The 10500-nt window shown below is 51.3% G+C and overlaps 2 non-coding genes and 1 pseudogene across 2 annotated transcripts; all 3 read left to right on the top strand.

Moving 5' to 3' along the window:
- Positions 1 to 3337: 3337 nt before the first annotated feature.
- LOC128199006 (small subunit ribosomal RNA) lies at positions 3338 to 5240 on the top strand. Its single transcript, XR_008251710.1, has one exon. It is a non-coding gene; the product is annotated as a small subunit ribosomal RNA (ribosomal RNA).
- A 169-nt stretch (positions 5241 to 5409) lies between these two features.
- LOC128199051 (5.8S ribosomal RNA) lies at positions 5410 to 5566 on the top strand. The gene has a single exon (XR_008251753.1). It is a non-coding gene; the product is annotated as a 5.8S ribosomal RNA (ribosomal RNA).
- A 404-nt stretch (positions 5567 to 5970) lies between these two features.
- LOC128199089 (large subunit ribosomal RNA) overlaps positions 5971 to 10500 on the top strand; it is a 5518-nt pseudogene continuing 988 nt past the window's right edge.

Below are 10500 nucleotides of genomic sequence, written 5' to 3'. Positions count from 1 at the left end.
CACGCATATTCGTATAAATAACATGAACAAAGAATGCAATACACGAACTCTGCGCAACGCAAGTGGTCGTAACAAAGCACGTACGACGAGTTTCTTTTTTGGGTAACGTTCGAAAATTATGTTTCACTCGTGTCATTTAATTTTTTTATTTATACTGGAGTACGACTTGAGGCTTGCGAGACTTTAATATTGTCCAAGTTTTGCCCCTACCCCGTATTGCATTGACGCCCATTGGCATTGATTTTTGTACATATGTAAATTATTTATCTTGGAAAAATCATACGCATTCGTTAACCTAATAGCATAAATAAATCTTAGAAATTGTTTTCGGAAATTGAAACTTTAATTTACACAAAATTAATTTCTGAACGCACGTTTATACGTCAATCATTAACAAAATTAAGTTGTTGTGTTTTTTTTTTTCAATCAAAAACCATGAAAATCTCGAGCTGCTGATCAGCTGATCTCGAGTTATAAGTGTTGTAACGTTGAACCGACTTTCTTTATTTAGATTACATTTAGTGGCAACTTGCTTGATATGGCGGCAGCTATTTTTTTTTTTTTTTATGTATGTCCAGCGATAATTCCGTCATTTGTGGACCGATTTTGAAAATTCTTTTTTTGTTTGTTTTGAAGGGTTTGATTTCAGGGTGGTCCCATTTTTTTTCATGTCAGGATCATGATGATGATGGCATCCTGGAGAAATTGAGGGGAACTTTCGAAAATCGTAACGACGGCTAGTGCGTTTGTTAGTGTTTTCATAAGGTATTTTAAACCGCTACAATTTTATGAAGGTCTGGAGTTGGTCCATCATCAGAGGAGCCGAAACACAGACCAGTACCTTTTGTTTGGGCTTGATTTATTTGTTGGCAGTTAAGGGAACTCCTCGACGGTTCACAGTAGCTACCTTATGTTTTGACTTGATAATTTTGTGTTGATGAGAACTTTCCACCTTGGACAGGTTGTGACTGTATTAGGGGTCTGGTGACGAAGATGAAGGGGAGTTAAGGGAACTCCTCGACGGTTCACAGTAGCTACCTTGTGTTTGGACTTGATGAACCATATGGATTGTGACTGCATGCATGCAGGGGGTCTGGTGATGAAGACGGGGGACAGTCACCATTCACGTTTTTCTCAATATTCATATTACGTGTGGATAAAGGGGCAGTGAAATTTTGTATATGAGTTAAGGTAAAATTAAATAAAATTAAAATTGGGATTATAGGACTTAGATACTTATTATAAGAAAATAACACAAATAATATTTGTGTTCACACTCATTAGGTGTGCTAACACTAAAAATTTAAAAATAAAAATAACATCTTACCCATATGCTACCTTCTGATCAGTTTGAAGGCGGTGCCAATCCAGTGTCATGTTTTATTAAAAAATTAAAATACAAACTTTGAAAAGCTCTTGATTTTTTTTTCACATATTTTTTCGTTTTTAACTATAGTGGTGAATCGTTCAATATTGTGCTTACCAAGGTTAAACCTATTAAATTATTATCACTAACTAATGTTAAGTTTTGTTAATTTGTTAAATACTACGATATACACCGCTGTACTATTATGATAATTTAATTTCATTATTTTCGTAACCAGTTGCATAAAATTAGATTTCATGCTTTCACATATCACAGTGTAAATAAATAAATTATTTAAACAGTCGGGACCTGTAAAAAAATGTAGACGAACATCATTCTATTCAATATAATAATAGGTCCCGACTGTTTTCTAATTTTCCAATTTTCTAATTGCTTTCTACACACGTGGACTGAGCTTGTTATTTTCTTTTCAGTTTTTGTATAATTTATGCAGTCGGGTTTTTTTTATTTGTTTAATTAATTTATTTATTTCACAACACCTTTTCAGTTACGATAGATATATTTGTTGGTTGCACGTTACAATAACATGTTGCAATAGTAAAAAAAAAAAAAATGTTTTTTTTCACTTCGACTCTATATAGCGTCTCACAGGTAGTGTTGTTGGTTTTTTTTTTTTATTTTTTTTCATTTCACCTATCTAAGAAAGAACACTTGGGTTATTAACCTCCTCCTTTTTTTTTTTTGAAGTCGGTTAAAAATGTAAATACCCTAAACAACAACAACAACAACAACAACAACAACAACAACAACAACAACAACAACAACAACAACAACAACAACAACAACAACAACAACAACAACAACTAGTCGAGTAGAAAGTGTAGAAAAAGTTGTTCACGAAACACCTCGCCATCCGCCAAACCCCAAAAACCCCCCCCCCCCCCCCCCCCCCCCCTCCGAGTCATTTTCGTAGTCGAAAATGTTTTTCCGGCCCGTTTTCGGGACACACAATAAACGAACGGCTCGATTTTTTGATTCGTTCAAAATAACACATACACATGTACACAGATTGCGCCGTCAGCGCGTTTACTACTATGACAGGGTCGTGGCGCGTCGACGTTTGAGGTGATTGTGTGAGAGTCTGGTGGCGCTCGCTTTTCTTCTCGGGTGTCGACGTGACACGGCGCGTGTTGTGCGTGTGCGCGTGCGCGCGTGTTATTGTGTTTTGCGATATGTTTGAATATATACGTACGTACGTACATGTCAATATATTAATTTATATGTGTGTGTACGTATGTATATATACGAATATACAACGTGGTGCGTGTGCGCGCGCGCGTACGTTCAAAAACAAAAAAAAACAACGGCGTTGCAACCGACGGAATCGCGTTTGACGCTTTTCCACACCCCGTGTAGTATGTATAATCGTCGTACGGCGAGAAATTCACAAACCACGGTGTCGGTAGCTTGATTTACTGTGTGCGGGGCGGCATCGTGTGTCGCCCTGGAACAATGTGTACTCCCAACTTGATTGAGCAATCAGTGAGTCTGGATGACGGTCTCTCACACTCCGGGCGACGACCCACGTGTGGTTTTCCGCAGAGTCACTGTTAAAACACTTACGGCTTCACTCTAGCAGTGGAGCGCCGTGTGTGGTATGTACGTCTCGTTCATAGAACGTTCAAGTTTCTTTGGGACCCGACGACAGCACTGCGAGAGTGTCTAATGGCATACTTTTCTGTGCGGTCGGAGGACGTGTCCTGTGAGATTGCGTCGTGTACGCTCTTCTTGCACAATGTCGGGCACCGCGCCGCGCTCCGTTCGCCGGAGCCGTGGCGCGATCACGTGCTTCAGAGGCCCTCTGCCACGCACGCACACCACCACCCACTCCCCCGCCTGTCGCGTGCGACGTGTGTCCGTCGAGCTTCCGGGTTGGGGACGAAGTGTGGGTGTGTGTTTGTGGGTCGTGTGGCGGGGGGAAGAGAGCTTAGATGATATATCGATATCTGCTCCCTGGTTGATCCTGCCAGTAGTTATATGCTTGTCTCAAAGATTAAGCCATGCATGTCTCAGTGCAAGCCGTATTAAGGCGATACCGCGAATGGCTCAATATATCAGTTTTGGTTCCTTAGATCTTACTCGGTTACTTGGATAACTGTGGTAATTCTAGAGCTAATACATGCAATCAGAACTCTGACCAGTGATGGGACGAGTGCTTTTATTAGATCAAAACCAATCGACGGAGGGCCTCGCGTCCGAAGTCGTTAATTTTGATGAATCTGGATAACTTTTGCCGATCGCACGGTCCAGTACCGGCGACGCATCTTTCAAATGTCTGCCTTATCAACTTTCGATGGTAGTTTCTGCGACTACCATGGTTGTCACGGGTAACGGGGAATCAGGGTTCGATTCCGGAGAGGGAGCCTGAGAAACGGCTACCACATCCAAGGAAGGCAGCAGGCGCGCAAATTACCCACTCCCGGCACGGGGAGGTAGTGACGAAAAATAACGATACGGGACTCTTACGAGGCCTCGTAATCGGAATGAGTACACTTTAAATATTTTAACGAGGAACAATTGGAGGGCAAGTCTGGTGCCAGCAGCCGCGGTAATTCCAGCTCCAATAGCGTATACTAAAATTGTTGCGGTTAAAAAGCTCGTAGTTGCATTTGTGCGCCGCGCTGTCGGTGCACCGCATCCGCGGTGATACTGACACGTCTGCGGAGCATATCGTCGGTGAGCCGTCGTTAACGCGACGGTTCAATATCAAAATCCTATCGCGGTGCTCTTCGTTGAGTGTCGAGATGGGCCGACAATTTTACTTTGAACAAATTAGAGTGCTCAAAGCGGGCTCAAAATGCCGCTTGAATATTTCGTGCATGGAATAATAGAATATGATCTCGGTTCTATTTTGTTGGTTTTCAGAACTCCGAGGTAATGATTAATAGGGATAACTGGGGGCATTCGTATTGCGACGTTAGAGGTGAAATTCTTGGATCGTCGCAAGACGAACATCAGCGAAAGCATTTGCCAAAGGTGTTTTCATCAATCAAGAACGAAAGTTAGAGGTTCGAAGGCGATTAGATACCGCCCTAGTTCTAACCGTAAATATGTCATCTAGCGATCCGCCGACGTTACTACAATGGCTCGGCGGGCAGCTTCCGGGAAACCAAAGATTTTGGACTCCGGGGGGAGTATGGTTGCAAAGCTGAAACTTAAAGGAATTGACGGAAGGGCACCACCAGGAGTGGAGCCTGCGGCTTAATTTGACTCAACACGGGAAATCTCACCAGGCCCGGACACCGGAAGGATTGACAGATTAACAGCTCTTTCTTGATTCGGTGGGTGGTGGTGCATGGCCGTTCTTAGTTGGTGGAGCGATTTGTCTGGTTAATTCCGGTAACGAACGAGACTCTAGCCTGCTAAATAGGCGTCGTCATTTAGGTGTGCGCGACTCCGGTCGCGCAACTCACTGGCGGCGTATTAAAGTTCTTCTTAGAGGGACCGGCGTCTTCGAGGCGCACGAGATTGAGCAATAACAGGTCTGTGATGCCCTTAGATGTCCTGGGCCGCACGCGCGCTACACTGAAGGAATCAGCATGTTCTCCCTGGCCTAGAGGCCCGGGCAACCCGTTGAAACTCCTTCGTGCTGGGGATTGGGGTTTGCAATTATCCCCCATAAACGAGGAATTCCTAGTAATCGCGGGTCATAAGCCCGCGATGATTAAGTCCCTGCCCTTTGTACACACCGCCCGTCGCTACTACCGATTGAATGATTTAGTGAGGTCTTCGGACCGACACGCGGTGGCTTCACGGCCGTCGGCGTTGCTGGGAAGTTGACCAAACTTGATCATTTAGAGGAAGTAAAAGTCGTAACAAGGTTTCCGTAGGGGAACCTGCGGAAGGATCATTAACGTACCGCGTACGCACATGTTTGCGTTTGCGCGTGCTCGTGTTGTCAGAGACGCACCGATCTAACCTCACTCACTCACTCACTCACTCACTCACTCACTCGCTCACTCGTACCACCCAACAAAACGACAACGCATGTGCACAACAAAAAACGAGAAAATGAAAACCATTACCCTGGACGGTGGATCACTTGGCTCGCGGGTCGATGAAGAACGCAGTTAACTGCGCGTCATAGTGTGAACTGCAGGACACATTTGAACATCGACATTTCGAACGTACATTTCGGTCCGTGGAGAAACATCCAGGACCACTCCTGTCTGAGGGCCGGCTGCATAAATACACACACCACACTGTCCACACAGTGCGACACGTGGCGCGTCCGGTGCAGTGCGTGCGTGCGCCGTTCGACGAGAGTGTCTCTCGATCGGCGGCGGCGCACGCGCTCCGCAGGTCCGCTCAAAAATATCACACGTGTGTGCGTGTGCGTGCGTCCGTGCGCGCTCGTCCCACCGACCCTTCCGTTTACGGTGAATCTGTGGCGACGTACGCGCGCACGTGTACGTGCGTGCCGCTGACGCGCACGCGTAGGCGGACTCGACGTCCGGACTCGCGCGGCGGCGCCGTGCGCTCTCGCGGCGCGCCCCTCTCGCCTCGCGGCGGGGGAGCGCGCTCGCGTGCGCGAACGGCGCCGTCGAGCCGACGGATATCGCGTCTGCCTCCACTTTTATCGTTGGCCTCAGATCAGGGAGGATCACCCGCCGAATTTAAGCATATTAGTAAGCGGAGGAAAAGAAACTAACCAGGATTTCGTTAGTAGCGGCGAGCGAACGCGAATCAGCCCAGCACTGAATCGCGCGGCTTTAACGGTCGCGGGAGATGTGGTGTTCGGGAGGTTCCGCTATCTCGCCGTCGCCGCTCCCGTCAAAGTTCGTCTTGAACGGGGCCGCTTTCCCGTAGAGGGTGCCAGGCCCGTAGCGACGGAGCGAGGCGGCGAGAGGGACGCTCCTCAGAGTCGGGTTGCTTGAGAGTGCAGCCCTAAGTGGGTGGTAAACTCCATCTAAGGCTAAATATTACCGCGAGACCGATAGCGAACAAGTACCGTGAGGGAAAGTTGAAAAGAACTTTGAAGAGAGAGTTCAAGAGTACGTGAAACCGTTCAGGGGTAAACCTGCGAAACTCGAATGAACGAACGGAGAGATTCATCGACATCCGACGGCGCGCGGGCGCGCGCCTCGATGTCGCGCGCGTGCCCCCTCGCGGGTGCCGCGGCGCGGCACGGGTCGCGTCCGTCCAGTACCGTCGGCGTCGTGCACTTCTCTCTCAGTAATGCATCGCGACCCGTTCGACGTCGGCTTGAGCGCCGTCCGATTCGCCCAGCGGCGGGCTCGCGCCCTCCGCTGGACCGCGACGGTGGCCGGCCGGCTGTCGGACGGTATAGAAGTGAACCGCGCACGCGCCTCGCGCGCGTCCGGCCCGACGCAAGCTCGCGCCGTACACACTGAAGGTCGCGGTCCTGCCTGAGCGCGGACCGCGACGCGGCGCCGCTGCTGTCGCAGCCGTGACGTCTCGGACCGTGCGCGTCTCAGTCTGCGATGAGTCATTTTCGGGCACTCGCAGGACCCGTCTTGAAACACGGACCAAGGAGTCTAGCATGTGTGCGAGTCATTGAGTTGTCTTTGTCACAAAACTGAAAGGCGCAACGAAAGTGAACGTAGGGAGGATGGAGCGCCGGTCCCGGTCGGCCTCCCGCACTCCCGAGGCGTCTCGTTTCCAATCCGTGAATGCAGGCGCGCTCCGAGCACAGATGCTGGGACCCGAAAGATGGTGAACTATGCCTGGTCAGGTCGAAGTCAGGGGAAACCCTGATGGAGGACCGTAGCGATTCTGACGTGCAAATCGATCGTCGGAACTGGGTATAGGGGCGAAAGACTAATCGAACCATCTAGTAGCTGGTTCCGTCCGAAGTTTCCCTCAGGATAGCTGGCGTCGACAGCGACAGTCCCATCCGGTAAAGCGAATGATTAGAGGCATTGGGGCCGAAACGACCTCAACCTATTCTCAAACTTTAAATGGGTGAGAGCTCCGGCTTACTCGAACGATGAAGCCGGAGATCTGATGACGGTGCCAAGTGGGCCAATTTTGGTAAGCAGAACTGGCGCTGTGGGATGAACCAAACGTAGTGTTAAGGCGCCTAAAAAACGCTCATGGGACACCATGAAAGGCGTTGGTCGCTCATGACAGCAGGACGGTGGCCATGGAAGTCGGAATCCGCTAAGGAGTGTGCAACGACTCACCTGCCGAAGCAACCAGCCCTGAAAATGGATGGCGCTGAAGCGTTTTGCCTATACAATACCGTTACGGGCAAGTGGGACGCGCGCTCCTCGGACGCGCGTCATTATGCCGTAACGAGTAGGACGTGCGCGGCGGAGAGCGCAGAAGGGTCTGGGCGTGAGCCCGCTTGGAGCCTCCGTCGGTGCAGATCTTGGTGGTAGTAGCAAATACTCCAGCGAGGCCCTGGAGGACTGACGTGGAGAAGGGTTTCGCGTGAACAGTAGTTGCTCGCGAGTCAGTCGATCCTAAGCTCAAGGAGAGATCTTATGTCGATGCGGCGTGTTTTCTTTTGTGACAAACAACGCCCGTTGAGCGAAAGGGAATCCGGTTCCTATTCCGGAACCCGGCAGCGGAACCGTTTCAACAATCGTTCCCTCGTTTCAAAGCGAGCGTTCGACGGGGTAACCCAAAGTGGCCTGAAGACGCCGCCGAGGGGTCCGGGAAGAGTTTCACGAGGAACGCAGGAAGTATAGACACCTAATGGTGGAGACGCAGAACAGCTTCCATCTCCGGATGGCTGAGTCGGGTAACGACGACCCTTATGGTCAGGCGTATCGGGCTGCCAGCGGGCGGTTCCGTCCTCCCGCTAACGTCATCAACGGCATCCGGTATGCGGACAGCCATCCGGTGAGTGTCGGTGAGGCCGTGGATAACCTGCTGCGCGCTCTGTGTCCGGACGACGACCCGTCTGGGGACTCAGCGTACCACAGGGAGGTCCGGATCGCGGCCTCCATTATTCCGACTGGCTGCGACGCGTCTTCACCCAGTCGTGACGCGCTGGGAGGCATAGTTAGGTCCCTGCCTAACACGGCACCGGGGATCGATGGGATCACGGCACGAATGGTGAAGCGTATATGGACTGTAGCGGCTGCGGAACTCGTGTACGTGATTGGAAAGTGTGTGCAAGAAGGGGTGTTTCCCGACGTATGGAAGAATGGGAGGCTTATCGTTCTGCCGAAAGGCAACGGTAAGCCAATGTCCGACCCGAAGGCGTATCGCCCGATCACGCTCCTCCCTGTTTTTGGTAAAATTTTAGAACGCGTCTTATTATGGTGTGCGCCCCAGATTACCAGTGGGATCTCCCCCTGCCAGCACGGCTTTACAAGGGGCAGGTCCACCGTAACGGCGTTGAACGAGATCCTAAGCACGGCAAAGAAAGTTTCATCAAAGTACGTTCAAGCGATTTTTCTGGACATCTCTGGTGCCTTCGACAATGCCTGGTGGCCGATGATTCTCCTCAAGTGCAAGCGAGGCGGTTGTCCGCCTAACATCTATCGGATGTTATCGGACTACTTCCGCGGAAGACGTGTGGGGATGTTCGTCGGTGACCGGGTGCAGTGGAAGGAGTCCACGATGGGATGTCCTCAGGGATCCGTGCTGGGTCCCACTTTGTGGAACGTCCTGCTCGACGACTTGCTTCGGTTGCCGCTACCGGGGGGGGTCAAGGTTGTTGCGTACGCGGATGACATCACCGTACTGATCGAAGCTGACTCCAGGCGTGCGATCGAGCTGGCTGCGGCCGACTCTATCGCCCTCTTTGAGAACTGGGCTCAACGGAACCGCCTCGCGTTCGCGCCGCACAAGTCCCAAATGGTGACGCTCAGAGGGAAGCTCCAGCGGGCCCCAGTGATCAAGCTTGGCGGTGCGTCGATCAAGTCGGTGCGGCATACCGTCGTACTTGGCGTAACAATCGACTCAAGTCTGTCCTTCGCCGAGCATGCGCGATCGATTGGTGAGCGCGCTGCGAACTGCTTCGGCAAGATTTCGCGTGTATCTACCACCTCTTGGGGTGTTAGGTACCCTGCGCTGCGGATCCTCTACTACGGCACCTTTGTAGCGACGGTCACGTATGCTGCGGCGTGTTGGGCAGAGAGGGCGACGCTCTACGTCGTTCGGACGACCCTTATCAGGGCCCAAAGGCCGGCCTTGGTCCTTCTGACCAAGGCCTACCGCTCGAACAGCGCCGCCGCGCTCGCCGTTCTGGCGGGCGTGTTGCCGGCAGACCTCGAGGTCATCCGTGCTGCCAGGCTGGATGCGGCGCGTAGTACCGCGGCCAAAAGGGAGTGGAGCCGGCGCAAGCAGGACATCGGGTTGGGCATAACCCGCGAGTGGCAGGAGCGATGGGCGAATGAGACCAAAGGTAGCGAACTTCGTCGATTCTTCCCGGACGTGGCTGGCCGACTCAGGGCGACCTGGGTCGCGCCGGACTATGAGACCTCGCAGATACTGACGGGTCACGGCTGCTTCCGAAAGCGTCTTCGTGACATGTGCCTCAGCGAGTCTGGTGACTGTGCGTGCGGGCTGGCGGAGGAAGACCTCCACCATGTCCTGTGGGAATGTGCTGAGTACGAGGACCTCCGGAGTGCAATGTTGGAAGGGATCGTGAGAGAAGAGGCGGGACCGGTGTACTATCGGGATCTCGTTAGCTCGGCGGTCAACTTCGGCAAGCTACGGGAGTTCGCGCATCGGTGGCACGCGAGGCGGAGCGCTCTGGACCGTGGACCACAATAGTCGAAGGTGATGCAGAATTAGGCGTGGACCGCGGCGGGCACAGGGATCTCAACGTCGTGTGTCGTCCAGCCCCAGAAGGGGGAGAGTGAAGAAAAGGGACAAGGAACGAAAAGAGAAATAACTTGTAGGGAGTCAAGAAGGCGTCCCGGGAACACGCACAGAGCAAGTACCGGGTTCGCCCTCCCTCGATTCGGCCCAAATAACCGAGAGGTTGAAAGGGCCATGGGAGGTGGTGGGTTGTCCCTATCTACTATCTAGCGAAACCACAGCCAAGGGAACGGGCTTGGGAGAATCAGCGGGGAAAGAAGACCCTGTTGAGCTTGACTCTAGTCTGGCATTGTAAGGAGACATGAGAGGTGTAGCATAAGTGGGAGACCGTTCGCGGTCGTCGCTGAAAAACCACTACTTTCATTGTTTCA

Source organism: Bicyclus anynana, chromosome 18 (assembly GCF_947172395.1).
Source record: "Bicyclus anynana chromosome 18, ilBicAnyn1.1, whole genome shotgun sequence".
In the NCBI taxonomy this organism is placed as follows: Eukaryota; Metazoa; Arthropoda; class Insecta; order Lepidoptera; family Nymphalidae; genus Bicyclus; species Bicyclus anynana.
This window is presented reverse-complemented; position numbering and strand designations above follow the sequence as displayed.